The 12092-nt window shown below is 40.2% G+C and overlaps 1 protein-coding gene across 1 annotated transcript in view; it reads right to left on the reverse strand.

The window, feature by feature from the left end:
• Positions 1-12092, reverse strand: part of PARG (poly(ADP-ribose) glycohydrolase) — a gene marked incomplete at both ends in the record, with an annotated part of 122857 nt that overhangs the window by 23549 nt on the left and 87216 nt on the right. The gene's annotated exons all lie outside the window — the stretch shown is intronic.

A 12092-nucleotide genomic window follows, 5' to 3' on the forward strand; every position in this document is an offset into this window, starting at 1 on the left:
CTATTTGTAGATGTCATGGCTATTTAAATAACAAATCCTAAGGAATTAATGAAAGAATGTGTGTATGTGTGTGGAGGAAAGGGGAGGATAAAAAAAATAAAAGAAAAGCTCACAGTTTGGCACCAATCAATGGGAAAATAAAACTTAAAAGAATTCATTTGGCTGGGCATGGTGGCCCATGCTTATAATCCCAGCATTAGGGAGGCTAAGACAGGAGGATCAAAGTCCGCGGACAGCCTCAACTACTAGTGAGGTCCGTTGCAACTTGGTAAGACCCTGTTTCAAAATAAAGAGTAAAAAGTTGGGCTGGCGCTGAGGCCTCCGAGGCTGGGATCGGAGCCTGCTGAGGGGTTAGGCCGGTGCTGGGGACTCCGAGGCTGGGATCAGAGCCTGCCGAGGGGTTAGGCCGGTGGCGGGGCCAGCGAGACTGGGATCGGAGCCTGCTGTGGGGTAAGGCCATTACTGGGGCCTCCAAGGGCGGGATCGGAGCCTGCCGAGGGGTTAGGCTGATGCCGGGGCCAGCGGCTAGCATTGGAGCCTGCCGTGAGGCAAGGCCAGTGCTGGGGCCTCCGAGACTGGGATCAGAGCCTGCCGAGGGGTTAGGCCAGTGCCGGGGCCAGCGACCGGCATCAGAGCCTTCCATGAGGCAAGGCCGCTACTGAGGCCTCCAAGGCCGGAATTGGAGCCTGCCGAGGGGTTAGGCCGGTGCCGAGGCCAGTGGGTGACATGGGAACCTGCCATGAGGCAAGGCTGGTGCTGGGGCCAGCAAGGCCGGGATTGGAGCCAGCTCAGGGGTTGGGCCAGTGTCAGAGCCAGCGAGACCAGAATCGGGGCCTCCCATGAAGCAAGTCTGCTGCTTGAGCCAGCGAGGTCTGGATCAGTCCACCGGGTAGCCAGGCCACTACTGGGGCCATCAAGAGTGGGATCGGGACTTCCGGGAAGATGGCGACCAAGAAGAGCGGGGCTTAAGAGTCCCGCTAACAACCAATCTCCATTACCACAAAAAGAGCGCCTTTCATAGCCAGAAAACACCATCACCAGAAAAACAAAAAAACCACCAGGCTCCAGAGAGAAAGCGGACTGAGAACAGAGCTCAGGGCCACAGAGGAGACACACGCGCCCGAGGACGCGGCAGCAGCGCCATACTGCCGGCGGCAGCGGCGAACTCAGCGGACGGCTACAGCAAGCCGAGGTGAGCCGATGCGGAACAGCCAGGCGGGATCTTTCGGCGCAGACAACATTTAAAGCTCCCAGTGGCTGAGCTCAGCACACGCTGCCGGGATTCAGAGTGGAAATCAAAACCAGAGAAGAAAAAATACGCCAGCCTCATGGCCGAGGGCGTGGCAGAGGCGCCATATTGCCACCGGCGGCGGCAGCAGCAGTGAATTCACCGAGTCCAGTACAGCTACATCTACGTACTCAAGAACAGTGAGTCAAATTGCGGGCCACAGAGGAGAAATCCCAGTATTGTGCCTCCTGGGACTTGACCCAGTGAGGGAGTGGTGGTGGCGGCAGAGATATCACACCATAGGAGAGCGTGCAACCTGACACCCCCCATAGTTTAAAGCAGCCTCTATCGACTCCCTGGGTCGGAGACTCTGTGATACAACCCAGTAAAGGAGTAGTAGGATCTGAGATAATACAGACTCGAGATCCAGAGCACCTTAAGTGAAGCCATTGTGACCCAAGGGAAGAACCCAGAGAAGGCACAAACCTCCGAAATCATGGGAAAGAGGAATAGCACTGAAGTAATGAATGTGCACAACCCCACAGCATCAGAACCTGATAAAACAGAAAATCAGAGATTTCTAGAAGATCAAATCAGGAAAATAACTGTAGAAATAATAGAGGTGCTTCGAAAAGAACTCAGAGAGAGCCAAAAAGAGATAAAGGATGCAATTAATGAAGTAAAGGCCTCAATTCAAAGCACAAACAACCGATTAGAACACATGGAGAACAGAATCTCGCTCTTAGAAGATGAGCAATCCAAAAATGAATGCATAGTTTCTAATCTAGAAAAAGATATCCAACAGCAGGAATCTGACATTGAAGAAATATGGGCCCATCTTAAGAGAGCTAACCTAAGAATAATTGGAATAGAGGAGGGAAAAGAAAGTGATACCAAAGGGATCAACAATCTCTTCAAGGAAGTAATAGCAGAAAATTTTCCAAATATAGAGCAAGAGGTTGATACACAGATCCAGGAAACTTATAGAACTCCCTTTAGACAGGATCCGAGAAGAGGATCCCCACGCCATATAATTGTCAAAATGACCAATGTGGAAGCCAAGCAGAGAATCTTAAAGGCAACAAAAACAAAGGGCCAAGTGACATTCAGAGGCAAACCAATTAGAATCACTCCAGACTTCCCAAACCAAGTCATGAGAGCCAGAAGGGCTTGGAGTAACATATTCCAAACTCTGAAAGAAAACAACTTCCAGCCAAAAATTTCCTATCCAGCAAAACTTTCTATCAAATTAGATGGAGAAATAAGAAGTTTCCATGACAAACAGAAACTGAAGGAATTTATGTCTTCAAAACCAGCGCTAGAGAAAATACTCAAAGAGATTAACTACAAAGAAGAAATAGGTAACACTCACCAGAACCAGAGAAACAAGAGTTTCCATCCAACAGACAACTAAGATTGGTTATCTGTGGAGATTCATTATTTATGTTAGTCTTTTACCTATCTCTAAATTGTATTGTTTGCCTTTATTGTTGTTAATTTTTAGGATTTCTAGTTGGAATATTAATATACCTTCAAATATAGCATTTGGAAATATTTTATCCAATTCTATTAGTAACTTTTAACTCTGTTTACATTGTCTTTGGATATACAATATTTTCTTTTATTTTTTAGGGAGTTTGTATATTCTTCTGTTGCCTGTGCCATTGAAATCATATCCAAGAAATCACTGCCAATTTCAATGTTGTGAGGTTTTATGACCCAGATTTTCTCCTAAAAGTTTATAGTCTTAAGATTTATATTTAGGTCTTTTATCTAGTTTGAGTTAATACTTGTATGTGGGATTAGGTAAGGGTCCAATTTTATTCTTTTCCATGTAATTATTATTTTTCAACAATATTTAGTTAAAAGATTATTATTTCCACCACCAAATCTTCGTGGAAACCTTGTCAAAAATAACTTGACAATATAGGGAAGAAGTTAGCGCTAGGCTTGTATTTAACTCCAATGGTCTATATATCTGCCTTTAGAACAGTACTACACTGTTTCAATTATTGTAGCTTTATATGGTTTGAAATCAGAAAATATACATCTTCTAGCTTTGTTTTTGCTTTGAGATTGTTTTGGGTATCTAGAGTCCATATTCCATATCAGGATAGATTTTTTTCTGAAAAATAAATATATGATAGTTTCACCTAAAAAAAAGAAAAAAATATTCTCTGGTAAGAAAGAAAGCAAAAAGAAATATTGAAATGTTATCTTTAAGTCATCAAAAGCTTGGTATCAGACAAATGAAACTGTTATGTGAGACTATCATTTTTAATTTTGGATAAATTGCTATAATACTAGATGTCAACCACTAAGCCAAGCATGGGGAGGGATGGGGAGAGAATGGGGTGGGGATCGGGTGGGGGCTGACTGGGCGATGTGTGCATGTATGTCTACAAAAGTTTGTATCCCACTATGATGTATGAATACAGTGCACCAATAAAATAAAATTAAAAAATTAAAAAAAAAAAAAACTAAATGGGAACCAATGTAGTGACACATGCTGGTAATTCTGGTACTTGAGAGGTTGAGACAGAAGGATTTCAGGTTCATGGCCAGCCTCAGCAAATCAGCGAAGTCCTCAGCAACTTAGTGAGACCCTGTTTCAAAATAAAAAAATATAATAGGGCTGGGGGTGTAGTTCAGTGGTTGAAACCCCCCTGGGTTAAATCCCCAGTACCACAAAAAGGACAAAAGAAAACAAAATGTAAGCTGAGCATGGTGGAAAATGCCAGTGCTTGGGAAGTAGAGACAGGAGGATTGCAGGTTCAAGGACAGCCACAGCAACACAGTGAGACTCAGCAACCTAGTGAGACCTATTTTAAAGTAAAAAATAAAAAAGGGCTGGGGTTACAGCTTGGAGGTAGAATGCCCCTGGATTCAATCCCCAAAGTTTATTTTTTCTTTTCAAATGAGTTGGTAGGCTTCATGTAGTTAAATCATGAACGATATTATTTATGCCCCTCACAGGACATACAACATGATACCTTGTATGTATTAGTTGTGTAAATAAAGCCTAATTTGGTTCTGTAAAAAAAAAAAAAAAAAAAAAAAAAGAGTGGGATCGGTACTTGCAACGTGGCATGCATAGAGAAATATCGCAGAAAATAAAAACCAGATGCTTCCCCTAATCAGCAATAAATAGGAGGAAAGAGGCAACAGGAAGAGGTCGAGTTATAGAAAGGGCCCTATAGTGAAGCAATTAAGGTGACCAATCAGAGGGTATGGAATAGGGGAGGGTGGAGCCTCTTTAAAACGCAGGAGGTACATAAACAAATGTATCAAAGTCAATCACCAAACAAGCATGGGATGGAGGGAGGGAGAGGGAATGGGATTGGGGCTGGATGAGGGCTAATTGAATGATTTGTGCTTGTATACATCCTCTCAAGTCTTGTATTCCAATGAGATATATGATTACAATGCACCAATAAAAATAAATTAAAAAAAAAAGAAAAGCTGATAAACATAACATCTTCTTAGAAGGAATAATTATGCATATATGTTTTAATTTTTAAAATTCTATGGTGTTTTCTATAAATTTTTTGCAGTTTTACTTTTAAGCATTTTATGTTTTGCTCTTAAACTTGCCTTCTCTGTATTTCTACTGTCTTTATAAAATATGTTTAAAATTTGGAAAAAAAAAAAAGTTGGGCTGAGAGTGTAGAATAGTTGAATGCCCCTGGGTTTCATATTCAGTACCACCACCAAAAAAAAAAAAAAAAAAAAAAATCCATTCAACATAATAAAATAAGATACCTAGGAGTAAATGTAATCAGTAGGTCGGGTCCCTCCCCCGCCCCTCATGGGACAGGAGGCGGAACCCCAGAAGCCAGAGCAGAGATGTTGCAAGACGCCAGATGTTGCAAGAGGACTGGCCTCTAGCCCCATCCCATGACCCAGCTACATAAATACCCTCACTTCCTCTCTGTAGCGTGACTCTGCTGCTCGGTCATTGGTCCCTTCCCCATGGTTAGCAGACCTCGCTTGAAGGTGCCAGTTTTAATTAAAGAGGCCTTTAATAACTTGGCTGGTGTTTGCCTCCTTCCCAAACTCCAACTCAATTTCAACATTACATCTAGTGCTGAAACCCTCCAAACCTGAGAGGACTTATCCCCCCCCCCTCTCTTTATATCACTCCCTGAGCCCCTGTGACTCCCCTCGGGAGCCCTCCTCTTTACTCCCAGGAACCTGGACTCTCCAACTCTTAATTGGACCGACCCCTTCCACTTTCACGCAGGGTAAGTTCCTTCCTTTCCTCTTGTTCAGCAGCTTCTGTTATCGAAATGTGTAGCTGTGTCAGAGTTGCGTCTGACCGGAGGACCAGGTCCTCAGAGTTGCCTCAAGACCAGAGGACCAGAAAAAATGAATGGGATTCTTAAAAACCATCTAACAAAACTTTCCCCAGAGCTACGGGTACAATGGCCTAAACTACTACCACTGGCTCTGGCCCACATATGGGCCACCCCTCGAAGCCCAACCATCATGAGCGCATCTGAATTGCTGTATGGTTGCCCTGTTTTGCTTAATCATGCTCTCCCTTCAGACCCCCCTCCTTTGGCTTCCTATCTCCCTTACTTGTCTATTTTCAGGCACCTTCTTAAGGGGAACATGCTGACCTATATCTTCCCCAACCTAGGACTAAAGAAACAGCTCCATACTTGGCAGCCAAGGTCCTTAAGCCAGGAAACCAAGTCCTCCTCAAGTCCTTAAAAAAAAAAAAAAAAAATTTCCACCCTAGGTATTTAGCCAAAAGAAACTGATAATGTATGCCCATAAAACATGACAGATGTAATAATAAACATAATTTAAAAAGCACTGTATCAACTGATTTAATTTGAAGGTACTATACAATTTGCCTATCTGAAAAATACCTGTCACAACACAGGATGGTAAAAAGAGTGCCACACTACGATAAGGAGACAAGAGAGACTCAGGTGGATTCCTCTAGCCAGGAGTCTTAGACTGCACTTCATCACTGGAAATTCAGTTTCACTAGTAATTCTTATCTTTATCTCATAAATTTATCTGGAAAACAAAGTAAGATGAGCAAAAAATTCTTCAAAACCATAAAGCAGTCAATGTTGGTGTTATTAGTCTTAAATTTGTAAAGGAGCAGAGGCAGCAAAGTATTTGAATCTACAGGATCATTAAAAGTGACCTGGTCTAGCCAGGCGTGGTGGCGCACACTTGTAATCCCCACGCTTGGGAGGTGGAGACAGGAGGATCGTGCAGGTTCGAAGCCAGCCACGCTGGCTTATGAGACCTTGTTTCCAAATAAAAATATAAAAAAATAATAGGTCTGGGAGTGCATCCCGGAGGTAGAAGGGCTTCCAGGAACCCCAGTACCACCACCAAAAAAAAAAAAAAAAAAAAAAAAAAAGTGACCTGGTCTACTGGCCTGAACGGAACCAAGAAAGCCAGGAAGATTTTGTTGTTTATTTTTTTGTGTCCTGTCTAGGAGTAGACAATTCTCCTATTCATACAAAATGAACAGGATATGGAGATAACGCCTACTCCAACCACTTAACTATGACAACAAACACCTGTTTTTAGAAAAGAAAGTGTTTGAAAAATATAAAATAGCAATTATCATGTTTCTATTTCAAGTAATTCAAGTGAAGATGGTTTCTGTCTTTTTCCTGAGAAGAACAAGGTTAGATTTATTTCCTTTGGATATGGTAGATAAAAAGTATATATGCAAATGCTTTTGCTCTAAATAAGTTAAATTTTGAGATTTTTACACAGACAACCCTCACAATTATATCAAATGTCTGTTTTGAAATATGGAAGCCTTTAATGTGTTTTATTTTTTAATGTTTTATTTTTAGGTGGTACTGGGGATGGAATCTGGGGCATTCAACCTCTGAGCTACACCCCCAGCCCTATTTTGTATTCTTTATTTTGAAACAGGGTCTCACTGAGTTGCAGAGGGCCTCACTAAGTAGTAGCTGAGGCTGTCCACGAACCGTGATCTTTCTGTCTCAGCCTCCCAAATGCTGAGATTGCAAGCATGTGCCACCACGCCCGGCTTAGTGTCTTAAATTAAAATTTATTAATGAACTATGATAAAAATACAAAGGTGAACATTTAGTAAAGGTAAACAACAAGAAAACAGGACAAACAAGTAGTCTTTGTGGCAACTCTCTTTAGGGATGGCCTGTAAGATAGTCAAGACAGACAATCACTTAAGGAAAAAACTAGAAGGAAGCCATTAAACTCTAACCAAGAATTCATGGCAGAGCTGGGCATGGTGGCATACACTTATAATCCCAGCATTTGGGGGACTGAGACATGAAGGTTGCAGGTTCACAGCCAGCCTCAGCTACTTAGTGAGACCCTGTTTCCAAATAAAGAACAAAAAAATAGGGCTGGGAGTGTAGCTTAAAGATAGGATGCCCCTGGGTTTAATCCCGAGTACCACCACCAAAAAAAAAAAAAAAAAAAAAAGTCCTATTTTCTCTTACTAGAAAAACATTTTGTATGAATCGGGAGACATATTTAGAAATTAGAAGTGTTTATCAATGGGTTTTGCCCTTGGAAGTCACCTGCCCATTTTTATTAGCATCACTAATACAGTGGTGATTATGCAGTAGATAGAAAGATCTTGCCTCTAGTCCTTTTTTGTTTTAATAAACATTATTAATAAACATTAAAAAAAAAAAAAAAGAACAGAACTGGGAGTGGTGGTATACGCCTGTAATCCCAGTACTTGAAAGGCTGAGACAGGAAGATTGCAGGTTTGAGGCCAGTCTCAGCTACTTTGTGAGGTGCTCTGCAACTTAGTAAGACCCTGTTGCAAACTAAAAAATAGGGTTGAGGGTATAGCCTCAGTGGTAGAATGCCCTGGGTTCAATGCCCAGTAACCCCCCCCCCAAAGTTTTTATCTTCAAACATTTTTGGAAAGCTCAAACTGAAAATGTATCTTTCTCAAAGAGTTGTTATCATGTAGTAAGGGGCTATCTCGGTGGTTATAGGTACCCCTAACATTGTACCTCTTTAAGAAAATGGCACCAGTATTCTGAGCAATGGTGTCTACCTGTGGTCATCTTTTTATTAATGCCTTTAAAAATTTTGTGTGTGTGTGGTACTAGGGATTGAACGCTGGAGAATTTTTCATCTCTGGGCTACCACCCACAGCCCTATTTATTTTTTATTTTGAAACAGAGTCTAAGTTACCACACACTCTTGGCCTAGAACCTGTGATTCTCCGTGTCTTAGCCTCCCAAGTACTGGGGTTACAGGTATACCTGTAGTCATTTCTATCAGTTCTGCTAACACTCAGAAAAGATATAAGAACTTGAGATGTCTGGGAAGATCTGATTCACTGCAAGATAGGTTTTATGTTAAATAGACTAGCCTTCTGCTCGTTAAGTATCATGTCTAGCATTTGTCTTGTGTGCTTGCAGAAACAACAAAACAGCTCAGAGCCCTTTAACACTATTTGGTATTGAAGCTAATTGCTGGATATTGTGAAGGAACACAGAACAGAGGGAAAAGAGAAAAAGGAAGACTGGAGTTTTAATTCTTCCCTCCACCTGTACATACTAAAGAGTTTTGACTCATGGCCACCCCAGGGAGTTTCACAGCAAACAGAGAAACAGCACTGCCTGAATAAAAGTATTTGTCCGTTTGCATGACCTGCTTCATTTTCATTTAAAAGTCTGAGAGCAACCAGATGTCCCACAATGATGATAAATTTAATTTACTTCCAATTTCTCAAGCTCTTCTACAGATTTGGGCAGCAGAGTCACAGCATTAGATCCCTGAGCTGGGCTACATCACTGAAGGGGTAGAATTGATCAGGCAGAGAGATTGCAGTGCATGGTAAGAGCTCTTTAAGGAGAGAGATGGCAGAAATCCAGGCATCAAATGGATGATAAAATGGTCATTTCCATTAAGAGAACATCACATCACATCACAGATATTAATTAGGAGGCACTATAATAAAATTACGTGGAAGTGGAAAAATGCTTAGTTTAAAGTCACCCCAATGTCCTTAGCTTGAGGTGATTACAGATCTGAAGGTAAGCCATGGATCTGGAATTTTCTACTCATTGTATGATGGCTTGTAGAGAAGTTAGAGACCAGAGTTAATGCCAGTGTTTCAGGTGCAGACAAACCATCTTTTAAAACCATCTTTTAAAAAAAGATAATATTCTCAGGGAAAATGACATTTTTTTCTTAATTTATTATTCTTTTTTCTTCCTTCTTTCCCTTCTTTCCCTTCTTTTCTCTCTTTCTTTTTTTTCTTTTTTTGTGTGTGTGGTACTCGGGATGGAACCCAGGGGCATTCTATCACCAAGCTATACTCCCAGCCTATTTTTTATTCATTTTGAAACAGGTTTCACTGAGTTGAAAAAGGTCTAAGTAGTAGCTGAGGCTGTCCTTGAACTGCGATACTCCTGTCTCAGTCTCCCAAATGCTGGGATTAAAAGCGTGTACCACCAGGCCTGCCTTGACATTTTTTATTTATAGTAACATTAATGGCAGATGACAAGGGACTCCATTACTATCATTAAGAAAAAAAGAGGTACTTGAAACAGATTATCTCTGAGTTTAAATGCCCAGCACTTTACACCAAGGTTTTCATTTCAAGGATATAAAATCATCTTCTAAGTTAGCCACATCGTGGTGCACACCTGGAATCTTGGTACTTGGGAGAGAGGAGAACAGCAAGTTTAAGACCAGCCTCAGCAACTTAGCAAGGCCTTCAACAACTTAGCAGAACCTTGTTTGAAATAAAAAATAAAATAGGGCTGGAGGTATAATTCGGAGGTAAAATGCCCTTGGGTTCAATTCCCAGTATCAACCCCCATACATACACAAAAAGATGGAATATTTTGCTCTGGGTCTTCAGTTCATATCTATCTTAACTGCTAAGTATTAAAAATCTTTTAAAGTATTATTGGACCTACCCAAGTGGTGAGGACAGTCCTATTCCTGACTTTCAGAATTCTCTCAAAGATTATAGGCTAAATATACAAACTATGTAGCTGCCTACCAATAGATGTATGCAAGCCTTTTTGCTGTTGTTTGTTTTTAATCCCTTGCATTCCCCCTCCCACTGTGTTTCCCTCCACAGCATCTTTCCCTTGTGCCTCCATGACCAACATGGGCAGCCAAGTGACTGACACTGAGTTGAGGCCATGCTGAGAACACAAGGGGTCAATCACTCCATTTTTGGCACAGTTTGGATCACAGCATCAGAGCTCTAGATGAAATACTTCAAACCATTAACTGCAAATAGCAAATGAGGGTTCTATCCTTTGCTGAGGTTTCAATTTTAATTTCCTACATAAACTCAATTAGTAATTTTTCTCTTTTGCCTTACCTTACCAAAATGGTAGAATCATAAGAATGAGAATCAACAGAGACTGTCTCAATTATGTGGAGTAACTAGGTAAAACCCCTTTATCATGGAGTGTTTCAATGTTGTAAGGTTTTATGACCCAGATTTTCTTCTAAAAGTTTAGTCTTAAGATTTATATTTAGGTCTTTTATCTATTTTGAGTCAATATTTGTATATGGGATTAGGTAAGGGTCCAATTTTATTCTTTTTCATGTAATTATTAGTTTTCAACAATATTTAGTTAAAAGATTATTATTTCCTCCACCAAATGTTCGTGGAAACCTTGTCAAAAATAACTTGACAATATATGGAAGAATTTAGCTCTAGGCTTTTACTTAACTCCAATGGTTTATATATCTGCCTTTAAAACAGTACTACACAGTTTCAATTATTGTAGCTCTATATGGTTTGAAATCAGAAAATATATATCTTCTAGCTTTGTTCTTTTTCGAGGTCGTTTTGGGTATCTAGAATCCATATTCCATATTAGGATAGATTTTTTTCTGAAAAATAAATATATAAATATATGATAGTTTCACCTAAAAAAAGAAAAGAAAAAAATATTCTCTTGTAAGAAAGAAAGTAAAAAGAAATATTGAAATGTTATCTTTACGTTATCAAAAGCTTGGTATCAGACAAATGAAACTGTTAGGTGAGATTATCATTTTTAATTTTGGATAAATTGCTATAATACTAGATGTCAACCACTAAGCCAAGCATGGGAAGGAGGGATGGGGAGGGAATGGTTGAGATCGGGTGGGGGCTGACTGGGCGATGTGTGCATGTATGTCACAAAAGTTTTTTTTGTATCCCACTATGATGTGTGAATACACTTCACTAATAAAAAATTAAAAAAAAATTAAAATAAAATGCTAAGAAAAAGGGAATAAAATAAAAGAAGTTTTGTTTTAAAAAAATAAAAAAATAAAAAAGAAGTCCAATTATGGCTTTTATGCAGAAAGGTTCTTTAAGGTACTCTCTGACATAAAAAGTTCAACTTAAGACATGGTGGCTGTTATGAGATATGATGTAAGCACTAATTTTATTTTGTGCAACTAATTCATAAGAAAATACTGTGGCATAGTCACAACTCAGTCTGAAATAACTTCAAGAAATCCCAGCATTTGGGAGGCTGAGACTGGAGGATTGCAGACAGCCTTACTCAGCTAGTTAGTGAGGACCTCCGCAACTTAGTGAGACCCTGTTTCAAACATAAAGAATAAAAATTAGGGCAGAGGCTGTAGCTTGGAGGTCAAATGCCCCTGGGTTTCATCCCGAAACCCACAAAAAAAAAAAAAAAAAAAAGAAAACAACTTAAATCTCTATAATAGACTTAAGAGTATAAATTTAACTAAATCCTGCCCTCTCCTCCTTCTATATTAACTTGAAAAAAGTAAGAAGAGGCATTAAAATAATCACATTTCTTCTTTTGGGACTAGAAATTTGGGTAAAGATACATTATTGACTTATTTCTCTTCTACAGGGCTCACTGTTGTATTGATTCAAAAT

Source organism: Muscardinus avellanarius (assembly GCF_963383645.1).
Source record: "Muscardinus avellanarius genome assembly, chromosome: 4".
Taxonomy (NCBI): domain Eukaryota; kingdom Metazoa; phylum Chordata; class Mammalia; order Rodentia; family Gliridae; genus Muscardinus; species Muscardinus avellanarius.